Source organism: Dreissena polymorpha, chromosome 5, assembly GCF_020536995.1.
Source record: "Dreissena polymorpha isolate Duluth1 chromosome 5, UMN_Dpol_1.0, whole genome shotgun sequence".
In the NCBI taxonomy this organism is placed as follows: domain Eukaryota; kingdom Metazoa; phylum Mollusca; class Bivalvia; order Myida; family Dreissenidae; genus Dreissena; species Dreissena polymorpha.
The window spans coordinates 107,432,165-107,453,215 of record NC_068359.1 but is presented as its reverse complement, the minus strand read 5'-3'; the positions used below and the strand labels follow the sequence as shown (position 1 = coordinate 107,453,215).

General features: G+C 33.2%; 1 protein-coding gene across 1 annotated transcript in view; it reads right to left on the bottom strand.

Annotated features, from left to right (window-relative positions):
• LOC127882097 (orcokinin peptides type B-like) overlaps positions 1–9,577 on the bottom strand; it is a 32,945-nt gene extending 23,368 nt beyond the window's left edge. Inside the window, exon 1 of the mRNA XM_052430528.1 lies at positions 9,384–9,577. The gene's annotated coding sequence lies outside the window, so the exon portion shown is untranslated. The remainder of the gene's footprint in view (positions 1–9,383) is intronic.
• Positions 9,578–21,051: the final 11,474 nt, after the last annotated feature.

Here is a 21,051-nt window from a genome sequence, read left to right as displayed (position 1 = left end):
GTTTGAACTGAAAACAACGGTCACGCGTCAGTTGTTTCGAGTCACGAAAATTAAGAACATAAACGAAACAGGTGCACGTAAAAATAAGAATGTGTATTATAAGCCAGTTTTTGCCCCATTCATAACGACTAAGCATAAGCGCTTGACAAAGTAAAAAGATCTTTATCGCGGATAAGGTGTTAAAAACAACACTAAGCTGGCGAGTTGTGTTATAAGAAGACGGTAAATGTATATAAGTGATTGCCTGTTCAGGAAAAAATATAAAAGGCATTGCAATAACTTTTATTGAAAACTAAATATTTTAAACAAGATTGTGGCGTCTTTTTCATAGAATTAGAACGATGCAGTATAACCGTACTTTCGGTTTATGACAGCGAGTCCATTTTTATATTTGATTGGACGTGATGTCAATGACACGTGGCAATCTTTACTTAAAAATAAGTCCCTATGAATGTAATACGAACTCTCGGAGTTACTAAATGAATGAGGTGCATTAGTAAACAACAATTCTATCGTTGATAAAGTCATAGATTCAGTTTTAAAATTGAAATTTAATCAATTTATAAGACATTATTCTGTATTATTTAATATAAATTATTTATGTTATTATGCTTACGCCTAGTTATCGGCAATGAGCCTTTATTTTACACTATGTGCGAATGACTGGGTGGGGTAACGACGTGGCAATACTACCAACTGACCAACCATCTAAAAAGTGGTGATCCTAGAATAGCGGTCATTCGTCGACAACGGTCACTTTGAAAATTTCCCTTGACTGACCACTGTTCTAAGTTTTTACTGTATACATTTTTTTGCACAAACACAACCAAAAGATCTGAAAGTAAAAGTGGGACCATTGAACTTTACCGATACGTAAAAAAGAATGGAAAAGCGTATAATATTATTGTTGCTAAGCGCGCAACACCTAAAACCTAACACCTAACGCAACAGCTAATAATCAGTTCTATCCTATATATTTTCTTAGTATCAGGGGCTACCGCCGATACCGTTTTGTCGATAGTGGTAAACAACTGAGTACCGGTAAAGTTCAATCTAGCCGGAAAAGTAACATTATGCATTGCAATTGAAGCAGGATTAGCATGCACATGTATTTTAGCTTAAAATTCATCTAAACACAAATCAGCAACAAAAGCGATATAAATAAACACAGTAAACTGTCTTAAAATTATAACTCAATATAAAAGACAACAACGTTTTGATGAAAGAGTAAGAAACATAATATTCTGGGGAGGGAAAAAATACCAAAATGGCTGTGGAAATATCAAAAACCAACATGGTATAGCGATAATACTGCTAATAGAAGTAAGAAATATGTGAGACTGCATTGTTTACAGAATATTTAGCATCCTATGACTAAACTAATTGTTCAATCACCTCAAAGTATGTAAGTACATGTATCTTGAATTGTGGTAATGTGTTTACTACGTCTACCTAATCGCTCTGACGCATTTTACTGAGGCTTTTTGAGAACTACGGTATATTCGGAGGATCGAACGCACTTTGATCTTCACTGATTGTTGAATTTTCATCATTAATCGACAAAATCTGTTTAAGTATCATTTTAACGTCAACTAAATATGATCGAAATTCCGACCGTCAATTAATGTGTAGATATATCCATTGCGTTTTTGCCAAAGTTGAATAAAATAAAGTAATATGAACTAGTTGTTGACTTTGAAATACACATTGTAGACCTACATTCAACATATGGTACCAATGTCTTGCGCTATGCTCCAACAATATTTCAATCCTTTTCAGTATCATAATAACAATAAGCATGCCATGTGAGAACAAATGTATGTAATTGTTCAGTGTTTTAATGACTGTATTTAATTTCATAAACTTGTTACATTTATTTTGAGATGCTAGTTATTAATGTTGAGATCACGGGGACGTAAAGGGGGATACCACGTGTAACTAGGACACGTATGCGCGGCTGAAGTTTTATGATAGAAACGGCTTACTCTTCTATCCATTATGTTCTCAGTGTTTATTTAATTCATATATTAATAATGGTTCATATAAAACCAATACACTCGTACATCATGCTTCACGGTATATGATTATTGTTTGATAAGAACGGGTATGCCCAACACTGAACTAAACCTTAATTGCAAGCCTCATAAAAAAACTTTACTGTTGTTACATAATGATTTCCTTAAGAATTTTCAAATGATTGTGTACAGAACAGAATTTGTATTATCCACTACAGACGATGCTACAAAAGCAACCTCTTCTCGTATATTTAATATATGTATGACATCATCAAATAATGGTTATTCAAATTAAAAATTGTCGTGATATAAAATGTTAATATTATATTATATTATGGGTACTAATATAAGTGTTGGCCGGCGCAAGTCTTGTGACACTATTTTAAAATAAAACACTGTGTCAATTATGTTTTAATAATCAAGTTTTCAATCACGATATACCCGAAAGATTTGTGAATTGCAAACTGTTTAAACACTAAATTGAAAAGGACACACGCACAATGTATTTGTGTGTAGCTATACAAAATATATTAAATGATTGTTTTTTACCTTGAGAAGGATATAAGCAAGTATTTTTTTACAGCTGTCGCTTCTGTAACGATAACGAATAACTCACAAAGAAAGTTTTTATTTTATCTTAGCAGAAGAATTGTTCCAAAGGTTTTTAAGAGTTCTTCATCAATATCAACAACATCAGTTAAAAGAAGGATACTTCATTGTTTAAACATTAAATAGAACAAACAGAATCGATAAATAAAACAAAAATTTAATTGGCTAAAGTTATTTGAATTTGTTAAAAATGGGAAAAACCTGTGATATCAAAAATCTAAATTAGATCTTTGCTTGACAAGGAAAAAACATTTCAAAATAAAATGAGATGTGTAAGTCAATTACGATAAAAATATTTTTTCAAAGCTTTTTGTCTCTTTTGATGACAAGTACAATCAGTTTTAATACACTGTAGTTGCATGATGACGACATAACAATACATTGAGCTATTGCTATTGTCTTCAATCAGTTAAAAGACGGTACCATTGCTAGCGCGAGGACAATAACCTCTACATATCACTTTTTTCAAAGACGACACTAATTAGTGTGAAGAATGTATGAGTCTCCCATCAAACACATTTTTGTCCAGAAACAACACATTCGTAGAGATAGATTTGTCTTATTACCTCTGACATACCATGCATATAATGATAACCGCGTACACTCTGTTCTAAAATTAAATCTTACAATGGCAATTGAACGCAATAACCTCAATACATATTCAGAATAAAACTTTTGCAAAAATCATTGTGAACCTGATGCCATTTGTCTTTCAGCTTTAATTGGCGAAAAGATGAAAAGCAGCGCGCTTTGAAGGTGTTGTTAATCATTGAAGCAAAATGTTTTCCGGCAAAGGTATCTCATTGATATTCTCGTCAAATGCAAACCAATCTCAGTCCTTAACAACGGTCATGACTCCCGTAACAAACACTTATTCTGAAAATGCATAAATGAATTCAGAATCGGGATTATTAGTGAGTGTTGCTGTATAATTTTCTCTTCATTTCATCAAGAAAAGAAGTACTGTTCCCTTCAATTGGTACTAAGCAAATCGTCACGAATAAAACGGATTATATTTTTATAATGACACCTAATTATATAAGCAGAAATTCATTCGATGAAACAGAAAATAAGCCATTCATTATGGTCAAGACATGTTGTTATTTTAGTATCTGCATTTAAGCAAAAACATTTCTACTGAAAGTAGAAACGTATTAATTGCATGCATTTGTAATAATCAACATCAAATGCTTCAGACGTTCACCATTCTTCTTATGAGTGACTAACCTTAAAGACACTTTTCTTATAATACACCGGTTTATGAACAAATACATTTGCTTACATGCTTATGCTTATTTGTAATCATGTATACTATGCATTTATTATGCTGCACTGGTCTGCAAGCATCCATTAAATACGAATTATTAAGGATTCTATTATTTCTGTTTACCGGGTTATTAAATGTGTTACTTTATTTCGTCTATAGTTATTGAACTTTTGTGTATGTATTTCTCTTTTTGCATCTCTCTTTTTCTGATCAAATTTATAGTAAAGGTTGTACAGAAAAGGGTGCTACTATGAAGGAAATTATTTTGGCTTTTATTTTAACTGTCAGCAGATGTCTAGCTTTATGTACATAAGCGGGCTTAATTTTTGAAACGTTGAAACATGAGTAGAAATGAAATACTCGTCATTATGTATGTGTGGTCTTTAGTGTTATTTTGGTCCACTGTATTACTTTATTTAAATTTTTAATATTTAACAAATGTCGAAAATTATTTATTACGAACTACTCAATAACCTCCGTAATTATCAATAAACTCGATGTGTATTTAATCATGTGATTTTACTGACGAATAGCATGTTAAAAGCTGTGTCATGTAAATACATTAAATCGTGTAAACTTCAAACATTGCGTTTGTGTTATACGCTTTTTATATATTTGTGTGTACATCTTCATTGGTTGTCCATGCTCATAACAATAAGGTTGAATAAACACATAAATTATGTGTCATGCATTTATTTGTCCTAACCGTACTCCTTAGAACAAGTGTATGATGCCGTCTCGACCGAGAATGTTATTACCACATACTGACATAAATTTATGAATACCTACTGTGTATACTGTCTGAATTAATTTAACTATATTGCGTTTGTTTGTACATGTGAACACTTATATCATAATATTAGCAATAATTTAATCTGCCGTATGTCTCGTTATAAAATGACAATAATTTCGTCTTTACTTATTTTAATTTTCAGCTTTATCATTCCGTATGTGCATATGCAACGTACTCATGTAACATTTAAACGTATTATCAGCAAAACACAGACCTAGTGCTCTCTTTTCTGCGAACAAAATACACATTGATTGTACGATTTGAATGTCAGGAGCAATATTGTTGCCTTAAGTATGTTTGTGTTTAATGTTGAAAACAAATTTGAGGTATTGAAACTTCTGCAACATAATCCGGAGATAATTGTATCTACATTGTATACGTCCGATAGATTTTTGCAAAACCGTGAAATCCACAGGAGACTAATAATGTAGCAAATGTTGCAAAGCGGTACTGTAATATATTGTTATGTAGCAACAAGTAAAACGCTTAAATTAAATCAAAAGTCTTCGGTTAACGCCTTAAAATTAAAATTGATAAGAAGAATAGGATCTTTACTAATCTCCATCCTTCCTCAGAGCCTGTTATAAGTTATCGTATAATAAACGTTCAGTTACACACATATGGGCACTATATATACATTAGTTTAACCAAATTTCCAAATGACTTAAAAACGTATTTCATGTTGTGTTTGTAATACTAAAAACATTTGGAATAAACAGTCGTCTTTATATTCAAATCTGTTTCATGGAATTAGTTATGAATATTCTGCATTTCCAAAATGCAAATGCGTATTTAAAGACCTGAGTTCAGAACAGAAAAATTGGCATCTCGCAATGAAGAAACCTTAAGAATTATTTTTTCTCAATGAATACAAATATGCACTAAAGGAGGACTTAACGAAACCGTTTGACAATATTTCGACGAAAAGAGACAACAGGCTGGAAATTTTGTCAATAATTTGTGACATTAAGTGCAATAATTGAACGTGTTAATTTAACAGGTTGCTGCTTGTTATTAAAGCAAACTTTGAGGAGTTCGATAGAAAATAAAATGATATAAATTTATTTTTTAATATGCTTATCAAATTGGCAAATATTTCTAATCAAGTACGAAATCAAACACTTAATAACAATTGCCGTGTATTAGTTTACCCCTTGATGAACGGATTAAGAATATTAAAGGAATGTAACCTTGTCACGATACGTTTCAGTAAATGAAAATAATTGTTTTTTCAATTCCACTTCTAAATTATCTTTCTAAATTGAATGTTCTGCTCAGTACCTTTTAAATGAGCTGTATTTTTTTCAAATTAAAAAGTTGAATGAACGTTGTTTAAATACACACCTTTAAACATAATTTGTTAACAGTGCTTTATACTACAAACCCATAATCATACAGTATACCAAACCTAATTTAAACAAATGAAATCTTATTTCTTTTACATAATAGGTTTTGGTTAATATGCAAAAGCTCTCTGTTAAATATTGTTTTTATTAATCGGAGATTCCCAAAGACGCCTCGGTTATACATTTGTACGCAGATCTTATAAAACCGCTTGGGACTGACCGTAAACAAAAATCATGCCTTTATTTGATTGACTCTATACGGCCTCCATTGCCATAAACCCTTCAATTTCCTTATTGATACAGAAAGTGAAGTGTTGACACAAATCAGTCGTAACCCTTATCTTGTTAATCAGGATGAAAACAATCTGCTTATACCATTGGTTGAAAAGGAAACGTGATGCTTGTATCCGATTCAATGTACACTCCATATATAATATATCAGAAACACTCGGCGATTTTGCGATTCATTCCAAAAGTTAGCATTCTTTGACCGCAGCCATTAACTAAACGTTTTAGCAATAGTTTTCATGAAGGCAAACTAGAACTTCATGCCTTCTATATTTACTGATGATATGGCTATTATAGGTAAAACTCCTGAAGAAACTCAGAGGCACTAAGATCTTCTGTTTTCATATTGTGGTTCATGGTGTTTAACTGTAAATTCTACAAAAACAAAAATAGTCGTTTTTCGAAAACGCAGGCACTATTAGCACATGAACAAAAGGACCTAGAATAGCCAACCAATCGACGCAGTTGATGATTTTAATTATCTAGGTACTGTTTTTAATTGAATCATTAGCCCATTTAAACATATACGGACCAGTGGGGAAAATGTTATTAACAACATGAAAGATTAATTGAAACAAAAATAAATGTATTCAGGAATTTCGCTTTTTTGTCACATGTGTGACTTTGTGAGCAAACCATCAAACTCACAGCTTTCTCTTTTTGTTTAACGTTAACAGGAAAAAAACTCATATATAGATGAGAAATACTCCCTATGGACTGCATACTCGTGAATTATATAAAACCGTGTTAATATAAACATGACGCATTTCGATTGTTTGGACGAAAGTATATAACTTAAAGTAACGCATTCACATTCTCGTGAGGAGTTAATCCTATAAGATAAGCATAACCTGGTATCGTCAATGGAAATTAAAGCAAAACTGTAAAATATACCGCAGTTTTCACAAAATGTGACTAACACATTAATTGTTTTAAGCTTCCTACTACTAATCCAGTTATCTACCATATTTGCTTTAAAAAAAATTTAAATGCCCAAGCGTACAAAAGGCTTCGTTGATTTAAAAAATATTAGCTATTTTACAGGTTTGTATATATCTTATTAAAAAAATCATATCTTTGTAATCGTTTCTTTAATTAAAGAGATTAAATAGACAAATATGGAAAGATTATTCTGCAATTACAATATTGACTGACAACAAAGTAAAAACGCGTGCAAACGAACATGTTAGGTTTTAATGCGATATAACATGGTCATTTAACCAGAATAGAAAAAAACTACACAATGCTTCAAGCCATTCTCTAAAAATGAGTTAGTAAGAAATGAAATAGCTCATTAGAATGTTGATGAATTAGTTGTACTGGTATTGCTTTTACATTTAAATTAAAATATAAACAGTATACATGACAAAAATATTGTAAAGTCGTATTTACAAGTTCCAGAGATGCATCTACTACGATCAAATAGTGTCTTTTTTTTCAAACAGAGCTACATCACCTTCTCAATATGTAGGCAAAACACAATAGTATGCTTCTATCAAATGCTGTCTGAAACAAAACATACAGCTAAACATGTAACGGATTGTATTCTTTTTCAATTCAATATAATAAAAGTTGCGACAAACTAAACATGTATAATCAATGAAAAGTCTGTGAACCTATTACAAGTTAACTAGTTATAATAAAACGACCATTTCTTTCTTTTTTATTATCTTCGGAATTACTTTGAGGTAATTTAAAACACGAACTGAACTCATTTCAGTCGAATATATTTTGCCATTACTCGACCCAATTCAAAGGAATGCAATTCATTCAATACGAAGGACGAAATAATCAAAGTGTTCACGATGTTCTGGCAATGAATAGATTTCCCTGTAATGGCCGTGGACATATATATTGTCAGCGGATAAAGGATTGCGTCGCGCATGAGTTACATTCCTTTGCTGCTTTTGTTAGGTTAAATTATTACCACCTAACCCATAAAGGAAAATTAGGACAAACTGCTTTCCAAGCGTTTAATTTCCTTACAGTATTTCGGTGAATAATTTACACCAAAGAGCGTTTCATTCATATTATAAGGTTTTTCTTTCGATGTTTAATATTGTGCGTTCGGTGTTCTCGCAACAGTTATTTGTGAAGCAGACTTCAATATATGAAATGTCGTGTTTCTAAATATATGTATGTCCACATATAAATTGTATAGCCTGTTACACATCGACCACAATTTTAAAGATTTAGGACAATTATTTCTGTTCCACAAATTATTGCTATCTGAGTTACAAATACTTTAAATGAATAAAAATCAATAAAAACATTCTCGTTGATCCGTGTTCATTTTTACAGCTACATGATTCACTTTAATTACATTCAATTACAAGTGTTCGGACCAACGCATAGAATAAAAGCGTGCATTTTGAACAATTAAAATATTGATAGTTTAACGACGCCACGCAATTAATTAAATTTCCAACAACGCATAAGAATATAAAAGGTTGTATGTGTCTTTTCACTCGTCTGATACAAAAAGCAACAAAGTGCACCGACACAGAGAAAATAAAATTAGTTCCAACATGTAACCTTCGGTACTCTCATTAGCTAGCATGTCGCAAGAACGCTATTCTTTCATTATTCCACACGATGGCACAACAGATTTCAGTTTGGCTTATTATCGCTGTAAAACATTAAGTTCTTTTTCATTGGCAATATCGCTGACGATGACTACTTGAGAACAAAATAAGCTGAATTCATGAGCTGACAAGCATGAACTGTTATTTCGATTGACAGTAATGTCAAATAGGCTTGTTATCCTTTATTTAAATGAAGTAGATATGTTTTCCTTTTGCATAATATCTTAGTTAAAATTTTATCGCCTTACTAATGTATATTTCTTCTTCGCAAACCGTTTGCAAACATATACAAGTGACCTATCGCGATAACTCATTGAGCCTTCAGGATCCTAACAAAAAAATATTTGCTTGAAGAGGTATTTCACCAATTCTAAAGAAGCAACACTATAAAAACATATAATCTGACATTGGTAAGAAAGCTAAATCTGACATGGTATTCTAATTACATAAGCGTTATTATTGTTATTGATAGGCGCTTACCTCCGAGGCCTGTTTGAACCACACCAGTCGCTGGTTATCCACCAGAACTTAAGTCGAAGTCCGTGTTCTTAAATTATCTTCTTCTGTTAGCCTATGTTGGAACTATTAGTTGAATGTTGCGTTAATATTCTCTTCTGCTGTATGGTAATTCATTCCGTTCCTTTTTCTGCGAACGTTCCTTTATATTGCGCCTCCGCACCATGTGATAGAGTTGTGAATCACGTGACCATACGATGACATGTCCCGATAGGACAATTGAGAGCGGTTCTTTGGCCGTATGAATACCAATAGCAACAATACGATGGAGATGTAACCGCTATGAAATCACATAAGATGTTACAAACTGCACGACATCGGTATGAAATACGTGATTGAGTAATATATCCACTTGACTAAAAGACCGTTATTTTGTACGCGCGATTGTTGCACACATTGTTTCTTAATAACAAGATTTATAAAAAAAAATATCTTAATAACAATATTTATATTTATTGAAAGGCGACACGCTTGATATGGTGATTTTTTTTTTAAATAACTAAGTGTGAGGTACGACATGCATTTCAAGTGTATTTAACCTGCAAATGCGTAGAATTGACAGTCCCAAGGCTTTAATACCAGCTCCAATCATTGTAATATTAGTTTTGAGTTGTTAGTAAAGTAATGTATATTATAGGCAATTGTAAACTTGCCTTAAACAAAATACATACAAATATTAAATGTTTCTCCTGTTAATTGTTATGGAGTTTCAATTTTTTTAATAATAGAGAAATGTTTGGTTGTGAATCATTATTTTCTGGAACCGACGTGTACAAGCTCTACAATACATTTTTATGTATGTTTCAATCTCAGAAACATATGTTGGATGTGCCTATATAACATTTGCCGAAAATAATATAATATTATTTGTTCGGTAATGAACTACAAGAAATAATACTTGAAACCAAAAAAAAATATATATATATATATAACGGACTAATTTCTTACTTATTCTTTTCATGTCATAAAAATAAGATTGTTAATGTGTGTTTTTTAAATCTTAATTGTGAAACAGACATCTGAATGCATCACGTTCATGTTGTTAAGAACAGTTTGGTTATAAACATGCGATATATTTTCCAAAATCGTCATTTTATCACTTATTTAAAAAAAACTAGTGTGCTCTGGTTGCATAAAGTGGTTGGCAAACACGTCGTGAATGTTCCTATAGCAGTATATTTTAATACATATCATCTAAAAGATGATGGTTAAGGTATGGATTTTAGTCTGACATGGATGATTTCATCCGACTTTCACACCACACAAAACGTATGTGTTTAACAGTTTGAACTACTGTTGGGTAGTTCTGCGAACCTTGCATACGTAAACAACAAATATAAGAGTAGATAACAAGTTACAGGACCTTTTCAAAGACATGTTTTCTCATTTATAAATGTATTAAAATATGTTTAGTTAACGATATTGAAGAAAATGCTGAGAGTATTTAATAATTTAAGAAAGCATTTGTTGACTTTAAAAAAAAAGAAATAATCACTTATTAACGATGATGATTTGTTATGTAACCTACAAATTGCGTCTTAGCCTAAATACAAGGATAAACGGCTAAATTGGTTTTATTTCAGCGACTAAAGCGAAAACTATATGTGTGTTTATTTAATTCCGACAAGGGGTTAAAATGCTTATTGTAAGTACTTCCCTTTCATCTTGCCAAAGAATGGCATATTACCATTTACCTTATTAAAAGAAATTTCGCTATTTAAAAGTATGACAGTTAAACTTTCAATAATTGTTACAGTCTTACTGACAAAGGATTGTTAAACAGTCATACTGTAAGAGGCTTGTTAAAGAGTCATACTGTCAAGGGATTGTAACATAGTGAAATTGTCATAGGACAGTGACACAGTCAAACTGTCAAAGCATTGCAATATGTAAATTGAAAGTGTAGAAAAATATCACAAATGTTCAACCTTTAAAGACGTTAGCATGTAATATCATAAACCACATCCATACGAATATGCTGTTAATTTCAAGTGTGTTAAACTGTTATTAATAAATTTATTTGTTACTAAATGTATTGTTGTGCGCATACTGTCGCGAAACATAACTAACTTTCATGACGTCACCTCAGAAAATGCATTTTTGTATATGGAGATTGTTGGCCCCTATATCGACATGTATAGGCGTATACTATATGTAAAAAGCACGTGTGACTCAGCTTTATCGACATTTATAGGCGTATACTGTAACTGAAATCCTGTATGTGTTTATATTTAATATTAACATAAGTAACACTTTGTCGTTGTCATATTCATATTTCATTCTGATCATTAACAATCTGGGCAGTATAACATTTATATTGATGACATTAAACAGCATTAATAATACATATATGTGATTGGATGGGTTGCGTTGCCTGCTATGATGTTTGTTGTATGAACTGATTCTATATATTTAATTGCATGTATATTGCAGTAAATAAAAATAGGATATTTCTCAGTAAACGCCAGCGCTTTAACTCTAAAATACCTTTAGATTGAGAATTGTTGAACAAAACTCCAAAGCTAAAAAACCATTCCGGCTGCGACGCATTGCACACAAATGCATGAAAAGGATAGAGACGACATTTACGCCTGACACGACGTTAGACAGATTACTTTTATTTCTTATGAAATGTCATTGACATGTCTCTATTGAACTCATCAACGCACGCAGAATTGTCATACTAAACATGGCTATTCGTATATCAGTGATAATACGTATGGGACCTTGTTTTTATTTGACGCAACACGGTTTCTGTGTACAAGAAAACGTTCAAAATTTAGTGTAAATGTCTATTGTGTAGTGTAAATGGTTAAATCAATAGTGTAGTGTGAATTGATAGGTCGTCGTGTGGTTCTCGTCGTTTTGACAGTATGTGTAAAAGTTGCACATCGCTGTTTCATAACTGGTAGAGATGACATCAAGTATTGCTCTGCATATATTTTATAGTATTATTACTTTACGTTGACAAAACTCTGGCCTAACATAATAATTGTAACTTTTATTTTCAAATTTAACACGTTCATTTGCACTAAGATGTATTATATTTCTTTATACAATATCATTATACTTGTATATAAAAACATACATTATTTCAAAGATGTTGTTTTGAATTGCATTAACATAAAACTTGTCTTATTGTTCTGATACTAGGATATGGGGAATTTGTATTAGGAAACTATACTACTTGACATATTTAATATAGTAAACATATTCGTACACTTTGCGAAGAGCACGTATAATATAACATGTTTCAAAGCAAAATTCTTGGGAATACATACTAGTATATTTGACATAAAACAAATGAATAGTATCGCTTGGAAGAAAAGAAATATTCAAATAAGATCATTTCATATACAACCGAATAGGGTTTATATAATATGGGATAGAATAAATTGATTGTTTATGCCCATTAACTATTTGTGATTCGTGTAAAACTTGCAAGTAAATTGGTAAATTTTCGTAAACGGAGAATAATATGTATGACATGGTTGGCATAATAGCATAAAAACGAAATCCGGAATGGAAGTCAAACCATTAGATTATTAATAACAGAATATTGAGAAATTAATATAAGGTACATTTTGGTAATTCATATTTTAAATGCGTATTGACTTATTTATAAATTAAATTAAAACAATTCATGTTTTTATTCAGTTCTGGGACAAACATTAATATATATCAAGACTTTAATTAAACAACGTTTAATTCCAGAAAACAACTTGTATGATTTTATTATTTAAGAAATATAAAGAAACGTTTTCCTGTACCACAAAACAGCAGGACTTTATACGTTAAAGGTACAATTTTAAAGCCATGTCATCCGTAGAAACAATTTGAGAAAGCCCATCTATTATATTCGATAAAGTAAAACATTATTTCGTCCTCATTCGTTGGTAACTAGGATGTGCAAAAGGTATGAATGTTAAACAATCATATCTGTGTTGGTGTATTCAATCACCGGTCGAATGTAAGATAAATATGGTGATGCAAGAGGAAGAACATATTATCGTCTTAGTTATTATACAAAATGATCGCATCACAGTAAGTAATGAAAACCATCTCCTAAACTATTTCTATTAAAACACATTATAGGTTCTACGTAACCCGTGCATTATTTGAACAGTTCCAGATTACATTTGGAGCGTACGATTCAAAATCATAAGCATAGGCTGATCGATAGATGGCTGGCGTCATGCAAAACTGGGTCTGTGAACATTATAAGCTCAGATGATAAATGATGTTTAATAATGCACTTCTTTGAAAATGAGAAATGACACTATTATTCAAACATGTGGTTTGTCATCTTTCCTAAACCCTTTCGTGCGTGTAGCATGTGCTTAGAAATGAAGGACACACAAATACACCATGGGATAACTTTATACTAAATTGCTTTATTGAAGTGATATTTTTTAGAAATTTTAATAGAGCTATTCGTTCAAACACTTATCAAAATTAAATACCACAATATGCTTAATTGATTTCGCTATAATCCGAATGCAACTGCAAATTCGACAAAACGAACCTTTTAAAGCAATTCACAAGAGTGCATTTATGTCAAGATTTGCAGCGATAAAAAAAGCATGAGGACCATGTTACATGCAATGGCAATCGACATGTTCAATAAAGTTATAACATGAATCTCTCAGAATATTAAAAGTTAATTGGGCAAAAGTATTTACACGAGAAATGTACCCGAGTAATGCGTAAAATGTACCAGAGCATCTTCACACCAGTCGGCGCAGCCGTAACGTCTATCAGAGCAGCTTCACACCAGTCGGCGCAGCCGTAACGTCTATCAGAGCAGCTTCACACCAGTCAGCGCAGCCGTAACGTCTACCAGAGCAGCTTCACACCAGTCAGCGCAGCCGTAACGTCTACCTGAGCAGCTTCACACCAGTCAGCGCAGCCGTAACGTCTACCAGAGCAGCTTCACACCAGTCGGCGCAGTCGTAACGTCTATTAGAGCAGCTTCACACCAGTCGGCGCAGCCGTAACGTCTATCAGAGCAGCTTCACACCAGTCGGCGCAGCCGTAACGTCTATCAGAGCAGCTTCACACCAGTCAACGCAGCCGTAACGTCTGGTCAGGAGCTAGCCTGTCCACTTTAAAGTCACGCAAGGTTTCGTTGCTCTCGTTCATACGTTCATACAACAAATGCCAAATCGACTGTTTATTTTCACACAACACATGACAAGGCGACTTTGCTCCTTTCCAAACAACACATGATGAAAGCGACTTTCTCCTTTTTACACAACACATGACAAAGCGACTTTGCTCCTTTCCAAACAACACATGATGAAAGCGACTTTTCTCCTTTTTACACAACACATGAAAAAGCTACTTTGCTCTTTTTTACACAACACATGACTAATTGACTTTTCTCATTTTCACACATCATATTATGACGAAGCGGCTTTGCTCCTTTTCACACAACATATGACAAAGCGACTTTGCTCCTTTTCACAAAACACATAACAATGCGAGTCTGATCCTTTTTCACGCAACACAACACAAATCAATATTGTTCCTTTTCACACAACACATCACAAAGCGACTTTGCCTTTTTCACACAACACATCACAAAGCTACTTTGGTCCTTTTCACACAACACACGACACAGTGTCTTTGCTCCTTTTTACACAGCACATGCCAAAGCAACTTTGCTCCTTTTCACACAACACATGACAACGCGACTTTGCTCCTTTTCACACAACACATGTAAAGCGACTTTGCTCATTTTACACAACACACGCAAAAGCGACTTTGCTCTCTTTCATACAACACATGCAAGGCGACTTTGTTCTTTTCCACACAACACATGTCTAATCAACTTTGCTCCATTTCACACAACATATGACAAAGCAACTTTGCTCCTTTCTACAAAACACAAGCTAAACCGACTTTGATCCTTTTCACACAACACACGCCAAAGCGACTGTGCTTCTTCTCATACAAAACATGATAAAGGGACTTTGATCCTTTTCACACAACACATGACAAAGCGACTTTGCTCCATTTTACACAACACATAACAAAGCGACTTTGCTGCTTTTCACACAACACATGACAATGCGACTTTGTTCCTTTTTACACAACACATGACAATGCGACTTTGCTCCTTTCCACCTACATATGACAAAGCGACTTTGCTCCGTTTTACACAATACATGACAAAGCGACTTTGCTCCATTTTACACAACACATAACAAAGTGACTTTACTCCTTTTCACACAACACATGACAAAGCGACTTTGCTCCGTTAACATGGCATATTACAAAGTGACTTCGCTCAGTTGCACACAGCACATGACAAAGCGACTTTGCTTCTTTTACACAACACATGACACATCGACGTTTCTCCTTTTCACACAACGCATGCCAATGCGACTTTGCTCCTTTTTACATAACACTTGACAAAGCGGTGTTTCTCCTTTTGCAAAGCATATGACAAGGCGACTTCGCTCTGTTTCACACAACACATAACAGAGCGACTTTGCTCCTTTTAAAACAACACTTAACAGAGCGACGTTGCTCCTTTTTACACAACACATTACAGAGCGACTTTGCGGCTTTTCACACAACACATGACAAAGCGTCTTTGCTTATATTCAAACAAAAAATGACAAAGCGACTTTGCTCTTTTCCACACAACACATGACAAAGCGACTTAGCTCTTTTCTACACAACTCATGACAAAGCGACTTTTTTTCCTTTCCACACAACACATGACAAAGCGATTTTTTCTTTTTCACACAATACATGACACAGCGACTTTGCTCCTTTAACACAGCACATGGCAAAGCGACTTTGCTGCTTTTACATAACACATTATAAGTCGACCTTTCTCGATTTTACACAACACATGACAAAGCGACTTTGCTCTTTTCCACACAACACATGACAAAGCGACTTTGCTTTTGCCCCCACAACACATGCCAAAGCTACTTTGCTCTTTTCCACACACCACATGACAAAGCGACTTTGCTCTTTTCCACACAACAAATGACAAAAGCCACTTTGCTCCTTTTCACACAACACACGACAAAGCGACTTTGCTCTTTTCCACACAACACATGACAAATGGACTTTGCTCTTTTCCACACAACACATGACAGAGCGACTTTGCTCCTTTTCACACAACACATGACAAAGCGACTTTACTCTTTTTCTCACAACACATAACAAAGCGACTTTGCTCCTTTTCCACACCATATGAAAAGGCGACTTTTCTCCTTTTACATAAAACATGACAAAGCGACTTTTCTGCTTTCCACACAACACATGACAAAGCGACTTTGCTCTTTTCCACACAACACATGACAAAGCGACTTTGCTCTTTTCACACAACACATGACAAAGCGACTTTGCTATTTTCACACAACACATGACAAAGAGACTTTGCTCTTTTCAACACAACACATGACAAAGCGACTTGGCTCTTTTTCACCCAACACGTGCCAATGAAATGTTTCCCTTTAATCGCGCGAAAATAAAGGCAAACGATGGTTTAATTATCTTATCTGTACAACCATATTCACTTAGATAGCGAATTACATCGTTCACAGAAACTTATCATTAAATAGTGATAATCAGTGTGTCTTCTGACAGTACCTGCAAAGGTCGGCGAATCGAACATGTTTTCGGTTACGTTTAGTATCTGTATATTAATTTAAAAAAAAACTTACTTTCACTGTTACAGATTATCAATATAAAAACACTATTAACTCGTTTACTTTGCGATATTCTATATCTTTTTTCGCCGTTCTTCAATTCACTTTAAAATTGATATACCAGTGAAAACCCATTTAGAAGAAAATGAGCTTAGCATGTACAGTTACTAGAAGTGTTAATATATGTTGAAGCATTATCTTAAGGGGTGTTGCGGCAGTTTATTTAACCGAGAATATATTTATAGCAACACCGATGATGCTATTATCACAACTCAATAGTTTTGTTATCAGTATCATCAGAAATGACCGAGTTGGTTCATAATTCAATTGTCAGTGGTTCGATCCCAGGTGGGGTTAACTTTTTTTTACTTTTTTTTTTATTTCTTAAATTTCATTCTTGTTTCATACTGGAGCTTTTTAGTCATGTATTTTAAATTAATCAATTTAAAGCATTTAATCACAAACTTCAAAACAAGCCGAAATCTGTGAACAAGTACATATAAGTTATTAATGATTAAGGTCGAGTTTGATACTGTATGGTATTATGTTCGTGATTAAATATTGTTTTTTATTAATGTCTTTTGGTAAGCTGTTGTGATCCAAGTTAAGATTGTAAACAATGTCTAATGTTTATGCATATTCCTTACAATCTATGTACCGGTACTTGGGTTTTGCCTAATTGATGTATTTTTATAAAATTCGACGTAGAGGGTAGGGATAGTTAAAACAAAAAATCTCGCTTAAAAGTGCGGTGAGCTCCTTTTTTGTTTGTGTTTTATGATGGCAACACGTAGATGAACATATTTGAGCAGTTTTGCAGAATTCTATTTGACATAATTTTTCAAAATTACATTTTAGTGTTAAAAATAGTGAAAAATTGATGTTTTTTGGGACGACATAAAAATTTAATTTTTTTAAATTTAACTTATTTAACTTGTGTTCTCCATTTTTTTGGCATTGTGTTTTTTAATTAAATGGTATTTTATGTATCTCAGCTTTTATAATATCTATATGTTGTCTATTTCATAGGTTATTAATTGATTTGAGGCAATTGGAGATTTTCCAGATTAAATGAAAAAGTACATGTTATAAAATGGTGAATAAAATCAAAACAAGGCCGGTGACCTTATATTTTTATTTTATTTTTCATATAGTATTTGTATATAGTACTTGAAAATAAGTTTTGAACAAAATCTATTTGGTGGAAAGAAATCAGCAAAACTGCAGCAACACCCCTAAATCTACTTTACTATACCCCTTCACACACGAATATACGTCATACGGACCGTGTCTCTGAACAAAGAGCCCACATAAATATTGTTAAACGCTATTTTTAGCAATATATGCCTTCATATAAAACCTCTCTTAGGACATCCTTATGGGTTCAGTGCATTTCTATGGTCACGGAATATACAACGTGAGATGCTGAGAGCAGAAACACTGAGTACGCTCCACAACTGCCGCATTTTCAATGTGAATTCAGGATTTACGACAACCGATTGGCATTTGACACCATAAGTGAAATGAATGTCGTCAAGACGGTTTAATGTTGAATATAAAGGGTTATAAATTTGAACGTCCTCAATCGCGTTCGGCCTCGAAGCGCCGATTGTAGGCAATTCTTTGTGAGAAACCTATTCATCGTCCGCTCTCCTGACCAAAGATCACAGTCGAGCGTTTCGCAAATAATGCGTCCACGAAAGATGGAATAAATTCGCAATAAACTTAGGGTATTAATTCTGAAATATAGTATAGGTCATGAGAAATTAGTCTAGCGAACTAAGCACACGGAAATAGAATATTGATAAATCATTCTATTTTGGACGTCGTCGAATAGAGTGTAATATGATAATTCATGCGTTCTTATCGTGTAACTATACTTCACAAAGGAGGTAAATTAGAAATAATTATATAAAGAAAATACGCTTAAGTTAGTATTTTAACATTTCAAAAAGGAGGTAAATTAAAAATAGTTCTATAAAGAAAATATTTTAGTTAGTATTTTAACCTTTCAAAAGGTAGGTAAATTAAAAATAATTATATAAAGAAAATACGCTTAAATTAGTATTTTGACATTACCTTGAACATTAGTAAGATATTTGTGTGTGCAAATGCCTTCTAACGAAAACGTGGACACGAGTCAAGGAGGAATAACGTATGTTTTGCTCTTGTACAATCCCACGCAATAATCCCAGTGGCCACACACAGATAACGTTATTTACAGATATTCGTAGGTTTTCATTTCTCACGTATGAGAGCTTTATGTTCTTCCTATGGAAAATTATTATTATATTTACTTGTTACATTATGTAAATTGCATCTGTATTTGACAAATTAATGAAATAATGTGTTCAATAATTGAAAACTAGAACGCCTCACAGATGGTTGGACGTGATAAGTCAACTAGATTTTCTAAAGTGGACAAACATACATAGGGAAATAATTCTGTAAAACCTCTTCGAAGCCAATATTCCATTCTTTAAAACCATCTACACAGTAAGGTTATTGAAATGTAAAAGGTTTGATCGAGATTCACTTAGTAGTAGAGAAGCTTCAAACACTCTATTTTAGGACTATAAATTATAGAGAAAAACGCACAAATGACCATAGTTAGGAAAACTCAAATCGCAGGTAAAATTCCTTTCTTGACGAATATCTTCATATTAATGTCATAAACTACGAATGTATGAGCGACACAAATCCAGAGATTAAAGAGGAATTGAGAACACAAGATTCTGGTAGCAGAGACGAACGGACGTAAAATATAATTGAACTTTTGCAAAACTCGTCTAAGCAAATATTCCTTTCTTAAAGGAATTACTACTAAAAATCAACGAACATTTCGTACAATATGTCTTAATATAAAGCTAAACAATTAAAAATCATTGTTCTTTATGACCATTGTCGAAATTTTAACGCCAGATGTGGTCTGGTAAAATAGATATTTGTGGATACAAAATGCTCGTTTTTATTATGGTTTTAACATGGTACCATTTTAGTGTTCGTGTGTCGTATCAATAGATATAATCGCAGGAAATTAACATGGAATTTATCGTGGCCACAAATAAATAAAAACGAGCATTTTGTATCTACACAAATCTATGTAATCATACCACATCTAGCTTTGAAATTGTGGCTATTGCTATAAGCACTGATTGTTAAGTTGTTAACTTTATTTTACGAAATTTTCGTTGATTTTGAGCGTTATAGGGACTTTAACGATCATCTACACATTAAGGTAATTCAAATATGAAAGTTTAAGCGAGATCTATACAGTATGTTGAAACAAAAATAACAATTAAGCTGAAAACAAAAAAGTTTTTGATTATATATTTTATTCTACGGTAAAGACAATATTGTACGTTGAAAGTATATAAGAATACCCGCGGACATGTTTTTGTCAACGGGCAGACAGATGGACAGACGTCCATGTTAATGTCAGTATACCCCACCCCTTTGTTTTTAACGGGGGGGGGGGGACAATTAATAGGATAGTCTGATTATGCACTTATTGTCTCATCGTTGCGCTCCAATGTCAGGTCAATGTCATCTTTGCAAACTGTTGATCTTTCAAAAATAGTTATGCGGCTTACAGCATCCGAAGAGTGAAAACAATAGATACGGGGATACGTACTTCTGCATACACATAGTACGAGGCAGTATGTATGAGTTTTCTTTTGTTTATTTTTCAAACAAAAAAAGGTCGGACAATGGGTGATTTTATAATTGGACTGAGTGATAAATGTTTATTTTCGAAAACTTCTCACGTGACATTGTTTTTCACAGAAATAATTTACACGGAAAGGCGGCTAGCGAGGCAATGAACATGTGACGTAACACGAGTGTGTGGTGCCAAGTAAACAGGCATGTAAATACAGGGCCTTCAAGACTATAATTAACCCATTTAAGCCTAGTTGACTCTCTCATCCTTCTAAATTGGATCAATGTATTTCCAAAAT